Source organism: Dama dama, chromosome 10 (genome assembly GCF_033118175.1).
Source record: "Dama dama isolate Ldn47 chromosome 10, ASM3311817v1, whole genome shotgun sequence".
NCBI lineage: Eukaryota > Metazoa > Chordata > Mammalia > Artiodactyla > Cervidae > Dama > Dama dama.
The window spans coordinates 11,807,550-11,833,002 of NC_083690.1; the positions used below are offsets into that span (position 1 = coordinate 11,807,550).

At 48.4% G+C, this 25,453-nt stretch overlaps 1 long non-coding RNA gene across 1 annotated transcript; it reads left to right on the top strand.

The window, feature by feature from the left end:
• Positions 1-10,270: 10,270 nt before the first annotated feature.
• LOC133063451 (uncharacterized) lies at positions 10,271-24,299 on the top strand. Its single transcript, XR_009694408.1, has 4 exons — positions 10,271-10,480; positions 18,873-18,999; positions 22,275-22,378; positions 22,843-24,299. It is a non-coding gene; the product is annotated as an uncharacterized LOC133063451 (long non-coding RNA).
• The last annotated feature ends 1,154 nt before the right edge of the window (positions 24,300-25,453 follow it).

A 25,453-nucleotide genomic window follows, 5' to 3' on the forward strand; every position in this document is an offset into this window, starting at 1 on the left:
AATAAATAAATAAAAATTAAAATAGCCTTTTTTTTTTAAGTTCTGGAGATGGAGAGTGATGATAGCTGCACAATATTGTGAACGTACTTAATGCCACAGAACTGTACAATTGAATATGGTTGAAATGATAAATTTTACGTTATGTATATTTTACTGCACACAAATTTAAGTTAAACAAAACACTGGCAAAGGATTTGAATAGCCATTTCTACAAAGAAGATATACAAACACCAACAAGCACATGAAAAGATGCTCAATATCATTAGTCATCGTGGAAAATGCAAATCAAAACCACAACGAGAAACCACTTCATACCCACTATAGAAAGTGAAGTCACTCAGTCGTGTCCGACTCTTTGAGACCCCGTGGACTGTAGCCTACCAGGCTCCTCCGTCCATGGGATTCTCCAGGCAAGAATACTGGCGTGGGTTGCCATTTCCTTCTCAAGGGGATCTTCCCGACCCAGGGATTGAACCCAGGTCTCCCACATTGCAGGCAGACGCTTTAACCTCTGAGCCACCAGGGAAGCCCAACCATACCCACTATGATGGTCATTAAAAAAAAAAAAGTTTTTTAATGGAAAATAAATAAGTGTTGGGGAGCATGTGAAGAAATGGAAACCTTCACACATTGCTGGTAGGACTATAAAATGGTGCAACCACTGTTCTACCCCCAGGTGTATACACAAAAGGATTGAAAACAGGTTTACAAACAAAAATTTGTGCAGGAATGTTCATAGCATTATTCCAAATGATCAGAAGATGGAAATAACCTAAATGTCCATTAACTGATGCACACATAAACAAAATGCGCTATATCCTTATGATAGAACATTATTTGATCATAAAAAGGAGTGAAATGCTAATATTTGCTATAGTTTGGACAGACCCCGAAAACCTGATACTAAGCTAAAGAAGCCAGACACGAAAGATCACATGGTATATGATTCCATTCATATCAAATTTCAAGAACAGGAAGACTCTATAGATACAGAAAACTGATTAGTGGTTGCCAGGGGCAGGAAGGAGCGGGGAGATAGGTATGCGATTTCTTTTGGGAGGGGCTAAAAATGTTCTTTGGAGAAGGAAATGGCAACCCACTCCAGTACTCTTGCCAGGAGAATCCCATGGATGGAGGAGCCTGGTGGGCTACAGTCCATGGGGTCGCAAAGAGTCAGACACGACTAAGCGACTTCACTTCACTTCACTTCAAAAATGTTCTGGAAGCTAACCATGGTGATAGTTGCACAACATGATGAATTGGGAAGTTTACTGAATTGTAGAGTTTGTGAAAGTGTTAGTCACTCAGCTGTGTCCGAATCTTTGTGACCCCAGGACTGTAGCCTGCCAGGCTCCTCTGTCCACGGAATTATCTGGGCAAGAATACTGGAGTGAGTAGCCATTCCTTTCTCCAGTGGGATCTTCTGAATTGTAGAGTTTAAAATGGTGAAAATGTTAAATCTTATGTGAATTTATAGCAATTTTTAAAAAGTAAGCCAGGCATCTCATGTATGCTCTGTTAGGACATAGCAGAGGCAGGGTTCACATTTATACACATTTCTGTGACTGTTTCTCTTCCCACTGAAGACTTTGCAGTTGGTGTTCTAACCTGAAAAGGCGCAGAGCAAGATCTGGGAAGTAGACACATACAAGCCAACACCCCTGGCATCACATGAACCGGATAGAGATGCGGAGACTTCCTGTGGGTGTTTTCTGAAACTTCAACAGCCAGGGGAGAAAAACGGGTTGCCTAAAAGAATGTAGGATATAATCCTATATTGTGTTTAAAAGAAAAAAAAAAACTACACACATATACACCTGGGAAAAAATTCTTCACACTTTTTCAAGGATAAAAAAACGCTGTGACATGGCAGGAATGGCACGTAACTAACATGAATGTAATGGAAATCTAAAGTTTAAAATGCCAGGGATTGTAGAGCAAGATGTCCTTTGTTTATGGTTTTTGGTTATTGATTTAATTTTGTCTTTTGTTTTCTTATCCAAATGCCTGCCCATACAAGAATGAGATTATCTGGATGGGAGATGGGATAAACCTAGATCCTATGATTAAATTGTCTGGGATTTTAACCAAATAACCATACATCCCTGCATGATAAATAATTCTGATTAATTTTATCACTAACTAATAAAAGCACACACACACAAAACGTTGTGCTAAGGACTTCCCTGGCAGTCCAGTGGTTAAGACTCTGCACTTCCAGTGCAGGGGGCATGGTTCAATCCCTGGTCAGGGAACTAAGATCCTGCCACACAGTGAAATTTTTAAAAAAAAGAACAAGATAAATAGTTGTCTCTAAGTGAGGAGAATAATTAGGGATTTTTCTTCTCCTTTTGCTACTTTCCATTTTCTAACATTTTTAAGAACAAACAGCAATTGCTGGTTTCAAAAAACGAATTTTCAAAGAAAGAATCCGGCTGCCAGAAGCCGCCTTCACTGGCTGACCTATGTTATTCATAACAATGAATTCTGGAAACTAATGTTTCCATAACACCTTTTTCACTTTCAAAACATGTTTCCCACACACACACATCACACGATTCATCCTTGCAAAAGGCCCGAGCAGCCAAGATTCTTCCTGCTGAGTTACAAAGATGGGGAAACTGAGGCCGGGGACACGAGAGGCCTTCCTTGTGCCCAGAGCCTGGCTCTCTGCCCTTGGCCAGGCTCTGGCCCTGGATATGCCCTTTGCTTCTGGTGCTGCCAAGATGGAGCTGAAATGGGGTGAATTCAGGGGCAAAGAGAGGCTTTGGTGGAGTTGCCAGCTGTAGCAAATAAAAACACAAGACGCCCAGTTAAATTTGAATTTCAGATAAACAGCAAGTAATATTCCGAATGCTGCAGACTTGTGATATATTATCAGCCTTGCCCAAGACATACTTAAGCTAAAAAAAAAACGAAAAAAATTACTCATTGTCTGAAATTCACATTTAACTGGGCGTTCTCTATTCTGTCTGCCTGGTCGGTAGGCCTTTGGCCAAAGCGATGGCACCTACAGACAGTGGCCAGCGTGGAGGCTGGGCTGAGCAAACCCCATAATTATGGGGCCAGCCTTTGCCCTCGAGGTGTGGGAACTAGCCCCTAACTAGCCAGGCCTCTGTCTCCACCAGGCCCCGGAAAAGCAGCAGGCGGGGCCTTTCCTGGTCTGTCCAGAGGCAGACCTTGGTGACCTCCTTGGTTGGGGGGAGTGGGGGGGTCCCATTAACTGCAGGGGAAAGAGGGTCCTCAGGAGGAGAGGCCTGATCCCCCCAGTAACATCACCTGAATGACATGCTGTATGCCTGAGGTTCTATTTAACAAGACACCCCCTCACTGCTAAAGAATCTGCCTGCCAACGCAAGAGACAGGGGTTCGATCCCTGGGTGGGAAAGATCCCCTGGAGGAGGAAATGGCAACCCACTCCAGTATTCTTGCCCGGAGAATTCCATGGACAGAGGAGCCTGGCAGGCTACAGTCCATGGGGTTGCAAACAGCCAGACATGACTTAGCGACTAAACACCACCACCTCGAGCACCTCAATGGCTCAAGGACGTGGAATGAACCCCCAGTGCATCAGGCGGAGGAGGACAGGCACTGACACTAACTACCCCCACAGGGTCCTGGGCACTGGACCCTTTTACATCCATTATCTCCTTTTCTCTCTCTTTTTTAAAAAAACATTTATTTTTGACTGCGCTGGGTCTTGGTTGCTGCACGTGGGCTTTCTCTAGTTGTGGCGAGTAGGGGGCTACTCTCCAGTTGCGGTGCTCGGGTTTCTCACTGCGGGGCTCTCCCGCTGCAGACCACAGGCTCCGGGGCACACTTAGGGCTTCAGGAGTTGTGGCGCAGGGGCCCGGTCAGGTGGGATCCTCCCGGACCAGGGATCGAATCCGAGTCCCCCACCTTGGCAGGCGGAGTCTCAGCCACTGGACCACCGGGGCGGTCCCTATCTCCTTTTCTCTTTACAAAAACCCTCCTGTGTTACAGAGGAGGCATCGGAGGCCCAGAGAGATTAAGGAACAAGCCCCAAGTCACACAGCAAGAAGGTGCCAGGAGACGGGATTTGAACCAAGCCCAGCAGACTCCAAACGCTGTCACGAAGCCTTCTCACTCCCTCAGCTGCTGTGATCTGGCTGCCAGGACTCTCACAGGGGCCTCGAGCTGGGATCACAAAGCCAAAGGCAAGGTCCCAACTCCCCTGCAGTTCTGGCTGGGAGCAGGAGATAGATAATAAATCAATAATGAGTACCCTGTGACTCTGCAGTCATCCCTGGCGCTTTCTAATTATTGCAGCTTCCAGGAAACAAATGTCTTCATGGCACAGAAGAGCTTCGTTCTCTGGGATCCGTTCCAACAGCCCTGGGTGGGGAGGAGGGGCGATGCGGGTGGAGCACAAATCCCGGAATCATCTTTATTTAAAGATGTGTGCCCAACAGCCCTGTGAGGGAAGTCTTATCGTGTGAGGACCAGGGTGATCATCTTCACTTCACAGATGAGGCCCAGAGACATTAAGCGAGTCGCCAAAAGTCACACAGCAACGGTAGCAGTGACAAGTTGAACCCAGGCTGCCTGGCTCCATGTCCCTGTTTAGTCACCTCGCCACGGAGAGCTTCTTGGAGCTTACAGCCTTCTAGATCACCCAGACCTGTATCTTGTAGACTGTAGAACCTCAGAGACTTTCCCTCCACTGTAGCCTCCCAGAGATGGAACCCACAAAAGAGAAATAAGCAGTTTTGTGTGGGTTGAAGCAAAACCCGACCCTCCCCTGTCAGAAAGGGAACAGCTAATTTCCCCTGCTCCCCCCACAACCCCCAGCTAAGGTCTCCATGAAAGCTCCTCTGCTCCTTTGGAGGCCCTCTGCCACTTTTTCTTCATTTTCCTGAATGGAGATGTAATTGACAAATAACATTATATTAGTTTCAGGTGTACAACATAACGATTCCATAGTTGCCCATATTGCAAACTGATCGCCACAATAAGTCTAGTTAACATCTGCCACCATGTATAATTACGTATCTCTTCTTCATTGTGATGAGAACTTTTAAGATCTACTGTCCTAGCAGTTTTCAAATATCCAATACTCTATTATTACTAACTATAGTCACCATGCTATACATGACCTCCCCAGGACCTATTTATTTTATAACTAGCAGTTTGTACCTTTTGAGCACCTTCAAACGACCATCGTCTCATTTCACACACACCCCAGCCCCACCTTCTGGCAAGCATCCACCTGTCCCCTTTTTCTCAGAGTTTGGTGATTTTTTTTCCTTCAAATTCGATGTGTGAGTGAGATCCTCCGATTCTCGTCTTTCTCAGTCTGACTTACTTCACAGAGGCCCCATCTTTCCAGGTGCCCCAACACCAGAGCCACCTTCCCACTCAACTTTCAGAGACTCTCTCACTTGGGGTGGACTCCTGGGCACACCACAGGCTAGACTGATCCTGCATTTTCTGGAATTTGACCCTGAACACCAGTGTTTGTCCATCGGTTCAAGGCTGGTTTCTCTTTTGGCCGAAAGGAGAAGCACAGGTCGGGGGCTGTGACCGTGGGTCCAGGAAACTTGGGATTGCCCAACCGCCAGAGGGTCAGACCAGGGCTTGGGGATGGGAGGTGGGCAGTCGGGCCCCCTCTGTTTGAGGAAATGGATGGCGCCTTGAAGTCATCCAGATGTAAAGTCTGAGGCCTGGGCTCCAGTCCCCTTCTTGGCTACCTCTGAGTGGCAGGACCTCAGTCAGTCCCTCCCCTTTCCAGACCCTGTTTTCTCCACTGGCCCAACATCGCCCAGTGAGGCCGCGGCAGAGATGAACTCGGGAAAAGAAACAGCGTGGCTGGCACCATGCCTGGCACATAGAGAGGCTCCAGACGTTGCTGCTGTTATTGTTGTTTTTAATTGAAGTCTAGTTGATTTACAATGTCGTGTTAATTTCTGCTGTGCAGCAAAGTGATTCAGTGACACGCATATATTCCTTCTTTTTCATATTCTTCTCCGTTACGGTTTATCACAGGATGTTGACTATAGTTCCCTGTATATACAGTAGGACCTTGTTTATATCTTCTATACACAACAGTTTGCATCTGCTAATCTCAAACTTGTTGCTGTTGTTTTTAGGCTCCCCTTCCACCAAAACCAAGTACTCACACAGCCTACGAGCCCTTTGCTTCTGGACTAACACTTTTGATCTGCTAGCAGCAGCCACATCGCCATGAAAAGAAAGTAATGCCACCCAAGCAATAGACTCATGACCCATCCTGAGTTCCTGACTCAGTTTCCCCACAGTCCAGAGAGGTGTCCGGCCCTCCCTAAGGCCTCCAGAGCCCCATATGCTAAGCCTCCCTTCTTCTCTGCCCTCGTCTCCAAACACTCTCGATCTCACTCACTCCACCTTAGTCACACACCTGCTGTTCCAGCATCATCCTGCCTCAGGGCCTTTGCACTGGTTGTTTCTCTCTGCCGGGACCACTGTCACCCCAGGTATCAACATGACTTACTCCCTCCTTCAAGTGTTTGCCTAAACGTTACCTTCTCAACCGGGCAGCTCTGGCCACTGTCTCTGAAATTACAGCCCCTCCCTCGCCCTCTTAACCCCACCCCCACTTTTCTGTAACACTTGCATTAGTTGCTCAGTCGTGTCCGACTCTTTGTGACCCCACGGATTGTAGCCCACCAGGCTTCTCTGTCCATGGGGTTCTCCAGGCAAGACTACTGGAGTGGACTGCCATTCCCTTCTCCATGTGTAACACTTACTAGCTTCTAATTAATGACATCGTTTTATTATTCTGGGGCTTCCTTGATGACTCAGAGGTAAAGAATCCACCCGCCAATGCAGGAGACACAGGTTTGATCCCAGGATTGGGACGATCCCCTGGAGGAGGAAATGGCAACCCACTCCAGTATTCTTGCCTGGGAAATCCCATGGACAGAGGAGTCTGGCAGGCTACAGTTCATGGGGTCACAAAGAGTCAGAAATGACTTAGAGACTAAACAACAACAATATTTATTATTCCACATCTGATTGTGTGCGGTTCACGAATGTCTCTCACATGCCCAGTGCAAGCCTCACACTGGAATAAAGAGAAGGCAGTCTGGAGGGGAGGTAGGGAGCACCTTGACGTCCCTGACACCCCCAACTTCCCCTTTCTGTACTCCGAGCCCCAAGCACACGCAACCCTGAAGCCCTAACATGGGAATATCATCAGGAGCATTTCCAGAAAAAAGACGAATCGCACTACATCCCCTTCTACCTACCCACCCTTAGAGATGCAGGTTTTCTCCCCCACCCCCACCCCCACACTTTCCAGGCCACCACCCCCTCCTCCACCTTCTTGAGCCACTGAAAGGAGACATTGAAATGTGGAACAAACATTTGCAAACGCCTCTGCCCTCACCCCCAGCCTCTAAGATTTCTTCTCCCTCCTTAGCTAGTCAAGAGCCAGGGCTAAATGTTCATTACCAGACCTTCTGCACTCTGAACCAAAACTATCCTCTGCTTAAAACTCATTATTTTTTTAAAAACTGTAATCACTTACTACATACCAGATCCAATAGGAGCACTTGTACATCTGTCCTCTTGTTTGATCTTCATGACAACCCATCTTTCTCAATAATAACAATAATAATAAATGCATAACCAGGTATCAGCCTAACTCATCAGCCTAACTTTAATCCTCGCCAGAACCCTAGGAAGTAGGCACTATTATTCTCCCTATTTTACATATGAGGAAACTGAGACACAGAGAGATCATATAGCTTGCCCACACAGCGGGTTAGTGTGAAGCCATGATCAAAATTCAGACAGGTTCTTTCTAAAGTCCCTGGAGATCCAGTGGTTAAGACTCCGTGCTTCCATTACAGGGGGCACAGTTTCCACCCCTGGTCAGGCAACTAAGATGCTACATGCCATGAGGCCATGGGCAAAATAAATAAATAAAATCCATGTGCATACCCCATTATTCTATCTTCCCTAAGCAGGAGTTCTAAACCCCATTTTATAAATGATGAAGCAACCAAGACCCAAGGTTTTTCCCACTTATAAGTGTCAGAACCAGGATCTGAACCTAAGCTAGAACTACAAATAAAGTGCTAAGTCGCTTTAGTCGTGTCCAACTCTTCGTGGCCCTATGGACTGTAGCCTGCTAAGCAACTCTGTCCATGGGATTCTCCAGGGAAGAATACTGGAGTGGGTTGCCGTGCCCTTCTCCAGGGGATCTTCCCAACCCAGGGATAGAATCTGTGTCTCTTCTGTCTCCTGCCTAGGCAGGCAGGTTCTTAACCTCTAGCACCACCTGAGAAAGTGCCCCTTCTAATTCATCGCAGCTGTGGGGTCCCAGTCCGGCTCGTAGTCTTGTGTGAGTGGAGCCAGTTTTGACCCCCCCTGGGAAATAACCCACCACGTCACACAACAGAGAAGCCTCAAGGACTTCAGACCAAAAGGCCATTGACAAGGAAGACCTTTGAAATCAGGGTTGAGGAGGGTCCCCTCCTCCAAAGCTGTCAAGGGACAAAAGAGGAAACAAAGGAGGAGAAAGAAGAAGTGACTTGGGATCCATCTCATTCTAAAACCCACACATGTTATTTCTCAATACGGCAAGCAGGGTGTGACATGAGACAAACAAAATCGTGTGTGGTCATTGGGTGCAGAGGTCCTCTGTGCCCCCCCCACCCCCACCCCAGGTTATTATCGGCAACCATCATGTTGCTTCCCCCTCTGCGGATCCCACGCTGGGCATCACCGCCCCGATGGCCCCCAAACCTCGCAGGTGGCACTCTAGTGTTAAGAAGGAGATGGACAAACACCAAAAAATCACGGATGCGTTTTCCTCCGCTGCCATTAAGAAGGGAGAAATAGTCCTGTGTGTCCATTTACGGAAAGCGGGTTGCAGTATCTTTAAGTGAAAAAAGCAAGGAGTGGAGCGGGGAGTCGAGATTAATGACACTCTGCGTTAGGAACAAATACAGCAGTACTTTCACACCGAGTGGTGGGACATGAAACCATGGGACTGGATTAAGATCAGCCGCCTTTCTTTTCTAAAGAAAATGGGATAGAATGGAGTAGACTGTCCTAGAATAACACAGAACAGAAGACAACCCCGGCTGGCATTCCTCATAACAAGTAGCGTTTCATCAGACTTCTAGCTATCATCCAGTGTCCCTGGGTACTGGGTTACAATGCAAAGTCTATTTTTTCATTGTGGCTTGTAGCTAAAAATAGTTTGAAAACCCCTGATATGGAACCTATCCAAAAGGAAAGACACAAACAGCCAAGAGGGGTTTCCCTTGGAAGGGAGGCAGGCGGGGGGCTTTGTTTTATACAATTCTATACTATTTGGTTCTTTCTTTTTTAAACAATGAGCGTGCATTGCTTTTGCAATAAAATAAAGACCTTTTTAAACCTTTCAGTAAAAATAAACATTCCTGCCTCAGTCTCCAGGAAAGAGGCTGTGCAGTTTGAGCTGTCAACAAGTTTTTTGATGTGAGAAAGACCAAAACCCTGCCCCGAAGGGCTCTGCCTCCCAGTGGGCTACAAGGGTCTCCCTGGTTTTTTTCCACCCATCTTGCTCCAGAAAGCCATAGGATCGTCCAAAAAGGAAACACTCCTTAAGATGTCAGTCTCCATTTTCGAAAATGGAACAGGCGCACCAGTTTCAAGGCTGGGTTGGTGGGCAGAGCCCTGGGGATGAGGCTGCCAACTGGGGAGCGGGGCTGGAAACCCCCTCGCCACACGCAGGCTGGTTTTCCTGCCATTTAGAGCAATAGGACAATATCACAGACCATTAGGAAAATCAACACACCCCCTCCCTCCACCACCAGCCTCACCCACCATCCTTGTATTGTGTTTTCAGTTCAGTGTTACATCATCTAAGTATTTTCCATGTTGTTGAAGAGCTCTCACAACTCCTTCTTCTAAACGCCTACGTAAGAATCCACAAGGGGTGATAACATACATGTTGACGTCTATGACAAATGTCATGGTAGTAGATATCACCAGGCACTCAGTCTTTCCTTCCTTGGTTTACAATCGGTTCCTTTGAGCAATTTCTCAGACGTGTGATCGCTGGAAAGTATAGACCTTTCCAGGCCCCTGAAAACCCCTCTGCCAAACTGCTTTCTGAAAAGGCTGAGACCCACACCTTTTTAAGAAACTGCAGGCTGGGGTGATTAAGTCACTGCCACCTCTGACTTCTGACGTGAAACATCTGTGACTCAGGCACCCTGTGTCAGGAAGAGAGAGCCCTATAGGGAAGAGAGAGACTTCCTCTCCCTCTGTGGGAACCGGCCAGGGTCTGAGCCACAGTGGAGGGGGCGGACGCTTGGAGGACTCGAAGGGCAGGGTGGGCATCCTTTCATTTCCCTCCCAGATGGAAACCTGGAACCCAGACCCTCAGCATAGGCTGTGACCCTGAGCGATGTGGTCCCAACCATGTTCTGCTGGTGGCTTGGTCAGGTCGGGCTCTCAGGAGATACTGCAGACGAGATGGCTTGTAAGTAACCCACGTTTGGTTCTTACCTTCTGGTAGGTGCTAGTAGATTCGGTGTCTGTGGGGAGCCCATCTCCTGGGTCATAGACAACTGTCTTCTCTCAGTGTTCTCACACGGTGGGAGGGTCAGGGATCTCTTTTATTCATTTTTAAATAATTTTTTTTTTTTTTTACTTTCGGCTGTGCTGGGTCTTTGTTGCTGTGAGAGGTTTTCTCTAGTTGCAGCGAGCGGGGGCAGCTCTCTGGTTATATTGTGCACACTTCTCATTGTGATGGCTTCTCTTGTTGCGGAGTACGGACTCAGGCGCACAGGCTTCAGTAGCTGTGGCTCCGGGGCTCTAGGGCACAGGCTCAATAGTTGTGGCACACAGACTTAGATGCTCAGAGGCATGTGGAATCTTCCCAGATAAGGCATCAAACCTGTGTCTCCAGCGTTGGCAGGCTCCATCATCATGATGACCAACTCACCTCTCAAAGGCCCTTCCTCCTAACACTCTCACACTGGAGGTTAGGCTCCAACATATGGATTTTTTTTTTAGGTTTTTTTCTTTCTGGCTTGGCTGTGGGACTTCAGTTCCCCCACCAGGGATTGAACCCCGCACCCTGGGCACTGAAAGCAGAGTCCTAACCACTGGACCACCAAGGAATTCCCATCAACTTGAAGGGGACACAAACCTTCAGTCCTGGGAAAATGCTGAGCAGGGAAGACGAGGCCTGTGGTTTGTCCAGACGGGGCAGATGGATGAATGGGGATACAGACTCGTGTCGGCTCTGCCTTCAGGGGCCCCCAAAACCCTCACAAGGCCTGGGGTTCCTCATAGCTGAAAAGCTGTGGCTTCCTGCTTCCAGGCAAGACCCTTGCGTGCCTTCTTTAAGGCATGGCAGGTGTTTGCCCTGTGCCCACCCCCTTCCTGGGGTATGGAGCCCTCTCCAGTCCCGTGTTGGACAGGAGGGATTGAGAACAAGAAAGAAAAAAAAAAAAAGAAGAAGGGCCTGTCGGAGTCACGAGCAGTGTGCTTATTCTGAGCCCTTCAGCAGGTTACTTAGTTTTCTCACAACCGCACCGGGCCAGGGGCATCACGATCCCCACCAACCCCATCACTGGCTGCCCACTTAGGATCAAGACCACACTCTTGGGACTTCCCTGGCCGTCCAGTGGTTAGGACTCTGCACTTTCACTGCCAAGGGTCCAGGCTTGATCCCTGGTCGGGGAACTAAGATCCCGGAAGCCACATGATACAGTCCATAAAAAAAAAAAACCATTTTAAAAGAATAATTATAGTTTCACAGACTAGATTGTTTCAAAGTAAATCCCTTACATCACATGTCATCTGTAAACACCCCAGGTTGAGTGTCTAAAAGATGAGAACTCTTTTGAAAAGGATAACCAGAAAACTACAATGTGCCTCTCACAAAATGAACTTTTGAATTTCATTCCATGTCATCCAGTCTGGGTTTATATTTCCCTGACAGTCTCATCAATGTTTTTAAAGGAATCTGATTTGTTCGAAACAGGATCCTGTTCACAGTCTCCAGCAGTTGGCACTCAGCTCGTCTGGCACATAGTAGGTGCTCAGTAAATACTTGCTGGGTGGCCAAATGTGGGGGAAAAAATAATCAAAACATCAACACACATTGGTAGAGTACTTCTCAAGCTGGGCCCCACGGATGTTCTTATCCTGCTAACCCTGGCGGCCGTGCCAAGAGGTGATGTCTTTTGTGGTTCCGTTTTACAAAGGACAAAAAAGAGGCACAGAGAGGTCAAGTGACTTGTCTGAGGCCACACAGCAAGGATAAACCAGTGAAGCCGGCATGGGGCACTAGCAAACTGGGCCAGGTGCTACACTTTACCTGACAACAGCCCTCATCTGCAGGCAAGGACATTGTGGGCAAGGCTGGCCTCACACACACCCAACTGTCCCCTAGGAGCATGAAGACAGACGGGCACTTGGCACAGTTTCCCAGGCCAAGAGTTAATCCCCTCTCCACACTCAACCCCGTCGGTGTCCTGCAGAGGGACTCCTGACCCACTTTCCCTCCTTCAGGAGGGCCTCCTCTGGGCCCCAGAGGGAGGAGCCGAGTCATCTCAGGTTGCCCTGGCCCTGTTTGGTCATTCAACAAATATTTATTGGTCATCACTAGCTGCCAGCCATTGTGGCAGGCCCAGGAGAACAAATAATGCCCAAGATCAAGTTTAAGTCCAGTGGGAAGACAGAACTTAAAGGAGACCACTAAATACTTTTATAACAGTCAATGGGAAAAGGGCATATGGAAAGGATGTAGAAGCTGCAGGTGCATCTGGGTAGGGTGGTCAGGGAGGACTTCCTGGAGGAGGTGAGACCAAGGCTGATGAATGTAAACTCCTAAAGCTAGTGGCGGAGTTCTTTTTTTCTCCCTTTGATAATGATGCAGTTTATTCTGAACTTGGTGGTATTTTTTTTTAATTGAAGTATAGTTGATTTACAATGTTTCCAGTTCCAGCAAACTGATTCAGTTATATACTTATATTTATTCTATACTTATATTTATTCTTTTTCATATATTTTATATTATGATTGAAGGCAGGAGGAAAAGGGGAGGACAAAGGATGAGATGGTTGGATGGCATCACCGACTCGATGGAGATGAGTTTGAGCTAGCTCCAGGAGTTGGTGATGAAGCCAACTCCCAGAGCCAAGCTCAGGGAAGCCTGGCATGCTGCAGTCCATGGGGTTGCAAAGAGTCAGACACGACTGAGTGACTGAAATGAACTGAACTGGTGTTCTTTTCCAGATTCTTTACCACTATAGGTTATTATAAGATACTGAGTATAGTTCCCTGTGCTACACAGTCCATGCACGCTCAGTTGCTAAGTCCTGTCTGATGTGTTGCGACCTCATGGGCTGTAACCCACCAGACTTCCATGCCCATGGGATTTCCCAGGCAAGAATACTGGAGTGGGTTGCCATTTCCTCCTCCAGCGGATCTTCCTGACCCAAGGATCAAACCCCGGGATCAGAGGAGGCAGACCACAGAGTCTGAGAACTCTACGTTGGGGGCGGTTTATTAAGTACTTATGAGGTGTAAGGGTTGGAGTCACAAAGACCCAAGGGTGGGACTTTTCTTCTGATTTGTTCACTGCTTTAACCCCAGTGCCCAGAAAAGGGGTTGGTTAACAGTAAGCTTTCGATGGTTGATTTATGCCTGAATGAATGAAACAATTAATGAATCAATCCATCAATGAGTGACTGAGGAATTAATGAATGAGTGATTGAATCAGTGAAGGAGTGAGCAAATTTATGAATGAGTGAGTAACTGAGTCAGGAGTGAGTGAGTGAGTGAAGGCATCTGTATTCTGAATGCTGACTCTGTGGAGTGGCTGGGGAGGGAGGTGGATACAAAGAAGAAATTACTGCTCCCTGAGGGGTAGGAAATCCAACAAAGGCCTCTTAAAGGGGCTGATGCTCAAGTCAAATCTTAGTATACGGGTGAGGCAGGCAGGGAGGGAGAGCATTCCAGATGGAGGGCACCGCACGGGCAAAGGCCTGGCGGGCTGACAATCGCCTGCGGTTCAGAATTACTGGGACGTAGGATGAAGGTGGTTGTAGAAAAGAGGTTGGTGGTAAGTCAGGGATGGGCCCCCAGGCTCTGGGACCAAGCATCTGAAGGCCGCCCTTAAGTGGTGAGGAGTCAGAAATTTTAAGCAGAAAAACAGTGGGATCGGACCTGACTGTGTCTGGCTGTAGGATTTCCCTAGCCAAGACCTTTCACCCTTTCACTGCCTTCCAGAGCAGGACTGAAGCCCAAACACATAATTCCCACTCCCAAGGCTGAATCTTTCATTACTTATTAAAAAAAAAAAAAAAATGCAGGTGTTTCAAAATATTTACCCAGCACCACCCGGGGCACAGAAATAATAGTTGAACTAACTGTTTACTTCTGCCAGGCCTGGGGTCAGCCTTGGTTATGTCCCAACAGCTCTGTAAGGTAAGTACATTTGGGCCCCATTTTATGAATGAGGAAAGGGAGCTCAGAGAGGTTTAGAGAATGGCCATAAGTCACACAGCTACTTGGGAGTCACTCCAGAGCCCAGGCAGTCTGGCTACAGAGCCCCTGTTGCCATCACTGTAACTGCCTAAAGCACTGGCCCTGGTTTTCTGCCTTCGATTTGGAAAAGTAACCCACCACACTCAGGACAGGCACTCCAGGAAAGGCTGCCTTTGCCCAACTGGCCTTAGCTTTATATCACCGCCTGCTTTGGAGAACATGACAGTCACTACTGTGTTCCCTAGGGGCTTCCCAGGTGGCTCAGTGATAAAGGATCCGCCTGCTGATGCACGAGATGCAGGTTTGACCCTTGGGTTGGGAAGATCCCCTGGAGAAAAAAATGGTTACTCACTCCAGTATTCTTGCCTGGGAAATCCCATGCATGGAGGAACCTGGTGGGCCACAGTCCATGGGATTGATGACTTAGCGACTAAACAACAATTGTGTCCCCCTCGGGGCTGTTGTTGAGGACAGTGCTGTCAGTCCCAGCATGCTGCTGTGTCCCCTAGATAAAGAGAAAAGCCCTGGGTTCTTCAGGCCCAGGAAAGCCAGACTCCTCTTAAAGGCTTGTTTTCAGCCAGACTTCCCTTGAACTCTTAATTTGTTTTCACCTTTGAAACAGTGAGAATCTTGAAATTGATCCCATTTCCCCTCTTTGCTTTGGCTGCTAGGAAACTCAAACCAAATGTACATCCCAGCTCTGGAAACAGAAGGGTGCTTCAACATGAATATTTTTTTTTTTAATTTTCCTTCCCTCCTTTTTTTTTATTTTTTAAGTTTCTACATTAGGAAAAAACTTCATTGCTCTGTTGATATCCTTGTTAGTTACTTCTCATTCATTTTGGCAAGAGGCAAGGTTACAGGTAAATACATACCTACATGAAAAATGAATGAGTAACAATAATATCATGAGATCAGAGTTTCTCAACCTTGGTGATATTAATATTTGGAGCTGGCTCATTCATTGTCGTGGGGGGCCATCCTGTGCACTGTGGGGTGTTTAGCAGTATCCCTGGCCTCTCCCCATCAGATAGCAACCCCCCAGCCCCTCAGCATTCTGTCAACCGGAGGTGTTCATCGTAAGATGTCCCCAGGAGGCAAACTCATCCAGTTAAGAACCTCTGCTCAGGCTCGCGCTCCTTAAAGGCAGGCCGAGATTGTTTAGGACAGCAACCAGGGACTTCCTCGGGGTGGTAGTTGACAGGGTGAGAACGGCTGGCACAAGGGATGAACAAATGTCCACCCCATCACCCCTCCCCAGGCTTTCTGCCCCTAGAGCTCTTGCCATCTCAATCCTCATGGCAGCCCCAGAGAGTCAAAATTAGATCCCCACTTTACAGATAAAGGCACTGGGGTCCAGAGAGGCTGAGCACGTGGACCAAGGTCACACAGCACATGGGCGACAGGACAGAGAGGAGCAGGGAGCGGTCACTGCAAGACATTGGACGTAAGCTGGATTCCAGACTCAGACTTGACTAGGCAGCTGGAATCCCAGGTGGGGGAATCTGAGCATGAAATTGCCCATAGGTGGGCATCTGAACAGCTTACTTAAGACCGGGGGACTCATGAGAGAACCGAAAACGTGTATGTGGATGTTGTTACAGCATTGTTCACAATAATCAGAAGGTGGAAACAACCCACACGGCCAACCACAAACAAACAGATAAACATGGTCTACTCACACAAATGGAATATTATTCAGTCATAAAAGGAAAGAAGTCGGCTTCATGCTATGACGTGGATGAGTCCTGAAAACATCATGGGCAGTGAAAATAGCCAAACACGAAAGGTCACATATTGTATGACTCTGTTGACGTGAAATGTCCAGAATAGGCAAATCTGGAGACAAAAAGTAGATTCGTGGTTGCTGAGAGGTAGGGGGTAGGGAGTGGGGGAAGTGGGAGGTAATAGCTAAAGGGGGCAGGGTTTCCTTCCCAGATGATGAAAATGTTCTAAAACTGTGATAGTTGCACAACTCTCTGTGTACTAAAAGTCATTGAACTGAACACTTTAAATGGGTGAATCAATCGGGACTTCCCTGGTGGTCCAGTGGTTGAGAATCCGCCTCCTAATGCAGGGGACAGAGGTTCAATCCCCGGTCGGGGAAGATCCCACGTGCCACGGGGCAGCTAAGCCCATGTGCCACGACTACTGATCCTGTGCCCCAGAGTCCATGAGCCACAACTACTGCAGCCTGCATGCTTAGAGCCTGCGCTCTGCAACGAAGAGTAGCCCCGCTCACCACAACTAGAGAAAGCCCACACACAGCAGTGAAGACCCAGTGCTGCCAAATAAATAAATAATGGGTGAATCGTTTGGTATGTGAATGATGTCTCAATAAAACTGTTAGAAAATAAAATAAAGACTGAGTGGGAGGATACTCCCAAAGCAGAGGATTCAGGCTTTAGTAGTGTTGGCTGTGCTACTGCCTGGCTGCATGACCATGGACAAATCACTTCACCTCCCAGAGCCTCAGTTTCCTTATCTGTTAAATGGGTACATCCACAGTCCCCCACCTGCTAGGGTTCAAGGGAAGTTGAAGGAGCTAAAGCAAGCAGCCCAGAGCCTGCCATTTGAGAGCACTTTAGACGTTAGCATCTACAGTATAGCTATAATGTATGTACAGTGTCCATTCCAGGAATGGGACAATTTTTTGGAATCAAAATCACACAGGCTTTCTTGCCCTGGGAAGAAAACAAAAGCCCTCACTGTTGTCCTAGCCCCCAATCCTAAAATCAGGCAGGCCTTCTTTCTCTAGAACCAAAGGGCCCAGTCTATCACTTATAGCTTCAAGAGATCAAATGACCCCAGGGGTCTGCAAAGAGGTCCTCATGGCTCCCATCACCTGGGGCTCTTGAATGCGTGCTCCACTCCCTGTAGTCCCCACTGCTCCTGGTGGCTTTGAGGACCTCAGGAAAGTTAAAGAGAGGATGGCACTGACCCTGCAAAATAACCCAGCCTGGGTGGGATGGGGTGAGGGGACTCCCCAAAGAAGCAAGTGTGTGTGTGGTGCTTATCCCTCAGAAACCTGTCCCTAGGGGAAAACAGAGGATCTCTATCAACATGGCCTGGGGAAAAAAGTCTGTACTCTTTTCAGACCTGCCCCCACAGGCTCCAGGCCAAGAATGTGCACAGCAGCATCTATTACGTTTCTAAAATTATGCCTAGGTCTGGGGGCGTTGGCCAGGGCTAGGAGCGGGAGAGGATGTGGTAGGCGGGCAGGCAGGCAGGAAGCCTTTAATCCAGTGCCTTGTGCCCCGGCTTGCACACTGGGCAGTGGGAAAGGAGTGCCCCTTCAGCAGATGCTAGGTCGGTCCCAAGAATCAAAAGCCCTTCTGTGCACAGCCTGGGCGCTCAACCGTTTTTCAACATTGCTGCACTGCCTTCCCGGATGGTTTGAGTTTTCTTTGGATAGAGGCAGTTGGGGGGGAAAGAGATGATGTCTTTGGGCCACCCAGTTTGAAAAGTAAATGAGAAAAAGAAAATTGCTGGTGGTCAAAAATCTACAAGTGGGAACAGGGTTGCTGCAGACAGTTGTGCAGGCCGTGCACTGCACAACTGCTGAGGAGGCGCTCCTCAAACACAGAGTCATGCTGTGTATATACCCATTTGAGGTCACCCATTATGTACCAGAAGGACCACCTGGCTCAGGTGACCAGGGCCTTAGTCTTGGATGGAGCTGGGGGGATGAGAATCAGTGGCCAGTTTGTATGTGGGGGACACAGCAAGACCTCATTACAATGGCAGTCCTGATTGAAACACTTAGACACTGCCCTTACAGATCACTAAATGAAACAGGGTCAGAGAGGAAGGAGAAGTCAAGGAAGTAAGAGCTCCCAAATTTGTGGGCTCTCCTACCTTCCAGATACGATTGCCAGAAAAAAATAGAGGATACCCAGTTAAATTTGAACGTCAGATAAACAATGAATACAAAATATCCCCAGGGCCAAGATCAAACAAAGAAACAATGAAATTTTTTTTAGCATAAGTATGCCCCCAAATATTGCATGGGATATACTTACACTAAAGGAATCACCTGTTAGTTCTCCGACAGTCTCTATTTCTCTTTGGTAATTCTAGCAATCCTACCCTCCCTCAGAGGGCATGTCTGTAAAAGCTCTTTGCCACCCACCATTGCCTGGAAATAGCTATTAAACCAGCATCTAATCAGGAACAAACTTCCCCCAGGCCTTTTGTCTGCTAAGCAGGATGGGAAGCAAGAGAGCACTCCCCCTTCTCCTACACACACGTGCACACGCACACACACACACACACACACACACACATGTGTTGGTGTCATTGCAAAGGCCTCTTCCTCTCCTGGGAGCTCTGAAATCGCCACCTGGCCTGGGTAAAAGGTTTCTCTATAGGTGGGTGCCCAGCACGGCCCAGCCTGTCTGTGGGGAGGACGGAAAGCCAGCCTTGGAGCCTGAGGATCTCAGAGCATTGCCCACACAGCCGAAACTGGAACAGTGTATCTTGCACAAGGCCAACAGGGTAAGTCAGACGCTGTGACTCTGGGAACCGGGTGACCTTGGACTCAGGTGTCCTCTCATTCATTGGAGCTGGGGTTGCCCAGGGGTCAGCCTAGTGGGGGGCAGTGCTCAGGTCGATGGGGAGGCTCCTCCCTAGCTGTCCCCTTGGGTTTTCTGGAAGGTAGGTAGAGAATGAGGGAGGTAGGGTGGTAGGCAACCCCCAGGAGGTTTCTATGGGAAGATCTGGCTAACTTCTTGTGGCGCCACCTGATGTCAGAACCGACTACACGTGACCAGTGGGTGGTGGCACCAACCCAGCTTGCAGGACTCTCATGGGCACAGGAAACCTGGACAGAAAGTTACCCAAGGCCCAGGCAGGACAGACCTGGATCAGGAACCAGAAGAGCCCTAGCAAGTAACAGGAGGGTCTCCCCAGCTTCCCATCTCCCCCTCCAGCTCAGAACTGGTGATCAACTTCTCCACCCGTGCTCCCCACTCCTCTGTCTGTCTGAGCCCCTGGGAAGGGTAGGGAGGTGAGGAGGAGCTAAAATGCCCCAGGGATGAGCCAGCTCTGTTTGGGAACAGTTCCACCCTCGCTGGTGACTCAGGTGGTAAAGAATCCACCTGCAATGCAGAAGACCTGGGTTTGATCCCTGGGTGGGGAAGATCCCCTGGAGGAGGACATGGCAACCCACTCCAGTATTCTTGCCTGGAGAATCCCCATGGACAGAGGAGCCTGGCGGGCTACAGTCCAGGGGGTCACAAAGAATCAGACACGACTGAACAACTAAGCCCAGCACAGCAACGTGCCTACTCACAAGACAGGAGGATTAAAAGAGAAACGGAAGAGCACCGATGTCTCTCCTATGAGAACCAGTGTCAGTCAAGATCTCTCTTGAGAATTGTCTTTGGACCACGGATCACTTGCGGATTCCCTGGTGGTTCAGCAGTAAAGAATCTGCCTGCGAATATAGGAGATGCAGGTTTGATCCCTAAGCCAGGAAGATCCCCTGGAGAAGGAAATGGGAACCCACTCCAGTATTCTTGACTGGGAAATCCCATGGACAGAGGAGCCTGGTGGGCTACAGTCCATGGGGTCACAAAGAGTCAGACATGAGAGCAACTAACACTTTCACTTCCACCTTCCTAGCCCACAGGTCAGTGGACACCATTTGGGAGGCTCCCTGTGGCTCCCAGAGACTTTCGAGAGTCCCTCTCCATCATCCCAGAATCCTATTCCCTGGAGAGGCACAGGGGCACTTGGTCCTTGCAAAAGCTGCCCTGTGTGGTGGCATAAGTAGGGCAGAGATGCCTTCGTCCCAGGAGAGGGCCAGCCAACCGAGTTCTTTTTTATTTTTAATATTTTTATTTATTTATTTATTTGGCTGCATCAGGTCTTAGTTGCAGCATGTGGGATCTAGTTCCCTGACCAGGGATCGAACCCAGGCCCTCTGCATTGGGAGTGCAGAGTCTTAGCCATTGAGCCACCAGGGAAATCCCCAACTGAATTCTTGATTCTAGTTTTTGTTCCCACTTCTGATCCTTGTGGGGTGGAAAGAGGAAAGGTGCTCACAAGGGCAGAGGCCAGAGCTGCTCTGTCACCAGGGAAACTCGCAATGCAGCCAGATGCAGGTCCCCAGGGCTGCTTTCTCCTGAGTAATTTGGTCACAATTGGGTTCGAGGGGTCAGACCCTATTGTCCTGCCTATTTAGACTTGTAGAGTCACAAAGAGCCAGACATGACTAAGCACGCATGCACGCACTGCAAAGGCAGAGTAATATTCTCCCCTCCAACTGCCAACTCCTGGAGGGCAGGACCCTGCTGATGCAGCATGGATGGACTCCTGCGAGAGCCCCCAGAGGGAGCAGGCAGTCAGGGAAGGGTTCCTGGAGGAAGTGGCACTGGTTGAAGCCAGAGTTCACTGCAGGGAGGAGCAGGAAGGACACTGTCTTACAGAAACAGTGAGATGGAAGGTGTGGCACACGGACTGACTGAGCAGACAGGTAACCCTGGGCAGCTCTGGCTGGTGGAACGGGAGCATGGGGTGGGGAATGGGGAGCTAGAGGAACAGCTGAACAGAGAGAGCATTCTAGAAAGCAGGATTCAGATTCAAGAGAGCCAGCCTTTCCCTGACTCCTGCTGCCCGATGACTAGGCAAAGCCACTTCACTTGCTAAACCTCAGTTTCTTCATCTCTAAGACTCTGATGCTGGGAAAGACTGACAGCAGGAGGAGAAGGGGGCGACAGATGAGACGGTTGGTTTGGCATCATCAACTCAATGGACATGAGTTTCAGCAAACTCTGGGAGATGGTGAAGGACAGGGGAGCCTGGTGTGCTGCAGCCCAAGGGGTCACAAAGAGTCGGACACAACTGAGCGACTGAACAATAAGATGGGAACAACGGCAGTGATGAACATTGCTGCTCTGCGGGGTCCCTTCGCTCCCTGCCAGACCCTGGGGTCTGCATTTACCTGCATATCTCACTCATTCCCATGACACCCCTAGAAAACAGGGGGCACCCTTATCTCCATTGCACAGATGGGGCGGTTGAGGCTTATGAAGGTTCAGGAAGATGTCCTAGGTTCCAAGGTTCAGGGTTTGAACCCAGATCCCAGGATTTGAAGCCCAGGCTCGAACTGACCCTAGGAAGGAGCAGTGGGGATGCTGTTTGGAACGTGAACACAGTTGTCCCTCACTTTCTTTTTTCCTCCCTGGGGTGGCCATAGCAGTTAGCACAAACTGAGTCGCTTTGAAAAAAAAAAAAAAAAATTGGGGCTTCCCTGGTGGTCCAGTGGTTAGGAATGCACCTTGCAATGCAGGGGACACAAGTTCGATCCCTGGCCCAGGAGGATCCAACATGCCTCACGGCAACTAAGCCTGAAGCCCACTCGCTCTAGAACCCATGCTCCCAACAAGAAAAGCCGCCGCAGTGAGAGGCCCACACGCCACCTCTCCAGAGTAGCCCCCGCTTGCTGCAACTAGGGAAAGCCCACACGCAGCAACGAAGACCCAGTGCAGCCAAAAATAAATAAATATATTTTTAAAAAATCGGACATTTATTTATTCTCTCTCAGTCTTGGAGCCCAGAAGTCTGAAATCAAAGTGCTGGCAGGGTTGGTCCCTTCTAGAGGCTCAGTGTGGGGGAGAACCTTCTCCCTGCCCCTCTCCCAGGTTCTGGGGGCTTCCAAATGATGCAGCTCAGGACACTCTACCCCAAAATACTGCACCCCAGCATGCTAAATACCTCAAGCAGAAGCAGGAAGATCACCCTGACCTTGTCCTTCTTCCCTGAAACAGGAGAATAAAATTCCCATCGGAGAGGTGGCCTCCCGGTACCAGGAGGAAGGGGGACTTTCTTATCACCAGGGGCAGGGAACTGGGGGTCAAGAAATCTGAACAAGGTTTGTTCATCTCACCTTTTCCCTTGTTATTTCTCCACTTCCCACCCCAAACCCAAACCCCTTTGTCTTCCCTGTTCTTCACACTTGTTTCTTTGTCTCAAAGGTACAAAATCTTCCTGTTTTGATCACTTCTGATCTGTATTCTCTTGTGAAGACTCCTCTGTACAAGTGAAAAGGTGTTTCCTTCTCTCCTGTTCATCTTTGTCAGTTCAACTTCCAGACCCAGCCAGGGACCTTAAGAGGGTTGAGAAAAACTTTTTCCTCCTTACCTGGCAGTCCTGGAGTGTTCTTGGCTTGTGGCTGCATCTCTCTAATCTCTGCCTCCATCATCCTTGTATCTGCATTCTCTCTTCCTCTTACAAGGACGCTTGTCATTGGATTTGGGGCCCCCACCTGTATAATCCAGGATGCTCTCGAGAGTCTTTCTTTTTTTTTTAAATGATTTTTTTTTTTTTCTTTTTAAGCACACAGCTTGCAGGATCTCAGTTTCCTGATGAGAGATGGAACCCAGGTCACCGCAGTGAAAGCACTAAGTCCTAACCACTGGACCCCCAGGGAATTCCCTCAAGGGTCTTAATTACACCTGCAAAGATCCCATTCACAGGTTCTGGGTAGAGATCTCTTTGGGGGAAGGGGCTCCATTCAGCCCCCTCCACTCTCCCCATCTCTGGGAGGGAGGACTGACCAGAGCAGACAAGACTCCAGAGGCTCCATGAGCAAATCACACACACAAAGGGAGGGACTCTGCAGTGAGAAGTTTACTTTCTGGTGGCTCCTCTGAAGCCTGGCTTCCTTCTACAGCCTCGCTGTCTGACGAGGGAGTAGCCAACCCCACTTGGCTGCTAAAACTTGAAATGTGGCCAGTCCCAATGGAGCCGTGCTGCAGTGCCCAACACACGCCAGAATCCAAAGGCTTTACATGAAAAAAGGAATAAATATAAAATATCTCATTTCTAACTTCTTCTATCAATTACATGTTCTAATAGTAACATTTTAGGGGGCTTCCCTGGTGGTTTAGTGGTTAAGAACCCGTCTACCAATGCAGGGGACATGGGTTCGATTCCTGGTCCGGGAAGATTCCACATGCTGTGGAAGCAACTAAGCCTGAGGGCCACAACACCGAGCCCTCGCGCTGCAACTAGAGAAGCCACCACAATGAGTAGCTCCTGCTCGCCACAACTAGAGAGAGCCTGTGCATAGCAACAAAATCCTAGAGCAGTCAAAATAAATAAGTGAAATAAATCTTTCTAATAAATAAGCAAATAAAATAACATTTTGGATAGACTGGGTTAAAATATACACTATTCATAATAAGTTCATTCATTTTATTGTTTTAAATTGCAGTAAAATTCACGTATCACAAAATCAACCATTTTAAACGAAACAACTCACTGGCATTTAGTACATTCATGGTGTTGTGCGACCATCACCACTACCTGGTTCTGGCACATTTCTATCACCCCGTACCCTGATGAATAGATGAAACCTTCTTTAAGTTGGATTCAGAAAGGCAAGAAGGGGGAGCTCTCGCACCCTCTCATACGTTGCTGTCTGCAGACTCCAAACAGGAAGAGATGTACCTTGCAACTCCAACAGGAAGAAAGTTATTACTTTACTACCCCAGGAGGAAGAAGGAAGATTTTCTCCTCGCCCGGCAACTGCCCAGCCAATAAGAGGCTGTAATAACTCAGCCAATGAAAAGGCACTACACTTAGAACTCCCAGCTTCCTCCAATGAGCTCTTTGTTTATAATAGCCCCTCCCAACTCTCCTTTCTCTTCTATAAATGAAGAATGGTCCTGTCTTTGTGTCTCTGGACTTGGTTATAGTTTTGGTTATAGGTTACAAGCTGTAACATGCTTGTCCTGAATTGCAATTCTCTGCTATTCCTCAATAAACCCATTTGCTGGTTAAAAACAAAACACAGAAACCGGCTGTTCTAGTTTTAGTCAACAACCAATTAGCAGTCACTCTCTTCTCTCCCCAGCGCTTGGCCACTAGTCTCTATGGAGTTCCCTAGTCTAGACATAGAGCAGGGACTTCAGTGGCTACTTTATGCCAGTGGATGCTTGGCTTCAGGACCTCACAGAGCGGTACCAGTTGGGGCCAGACACAACCCCCACCTCCGCCTCGGCAGCGCAGCCCTGCCACAAAGTGGATGCTCTGATAAACATATATGCTGGGAGAAGGAAGGAACAGGAATCCCAGAAAGAGAAGCAACTCTGGGATCCCCATTCTGCCCTCCATCTGAATGGTCTGGGCAGCAACACAGTCGAAAAGTAGAGAGGTGTGTGTGTGTGTGTTAATTTAAAAAATATATGTGTGTATATATATTTTATAGATACCAAATATATCTATTTGGTCTTTACCCCATTCCTGGCACAGAGCCCCTAAAATCCTTGGAATTTCCTGAGTGATAAGAGTGTCTTTTGTTTGCTACTGGGAACTCAGGGACTGGGGCTAAAAAGCTTCAGGAGGGGAGCTGGTAGCCAGAAAAAACAGCCAAGTGCCTTGAGAGTGGGAACTTTCAGTCCCATCTACTGGGGAAAAAGGCTGAAGACTGAGTTCAGTCACCAGCGGCTGACAATTTAATCACTTGGGCCTGTGTAATCAAACCTCAATTTAAAAAATACCCTAAATAATGGGGTCCCGGGGACTTCTGGGTTGGTAAACACATCATGTGCCAAGAGCGTGGCACACCGTCATCTCCAAGGGGTCAGACGTCCCTGTGCTCAGGGCCCTTCAGACCCTGTGTCTCACACCATCTGCATCTGGCGGCTCACCTGTCTCCTTATGACAAACGGTAATACGTAATAGTAAGGACAGCTCTTTCCTGCACTCTGCAAGCCCTTCTAGCAAATAATCAAACTGAATGGGAGACATTGTGAGAACCCTCAAATCTCCAGGTGGTGGGACAGAAGTGCAGGTAACCTGGGGACCCCATTAATGGCTGGGGTCTGCAGCGGGGACTGTCCTGTGGGACTGAGCCCTGAACCTGTGGGGTCTAATTCTAGTTGTGGCGTCTGATTAGTGGCCCTAGTTAGTGTCAGAACTGAACTGCTGGGACTTCCTGGTG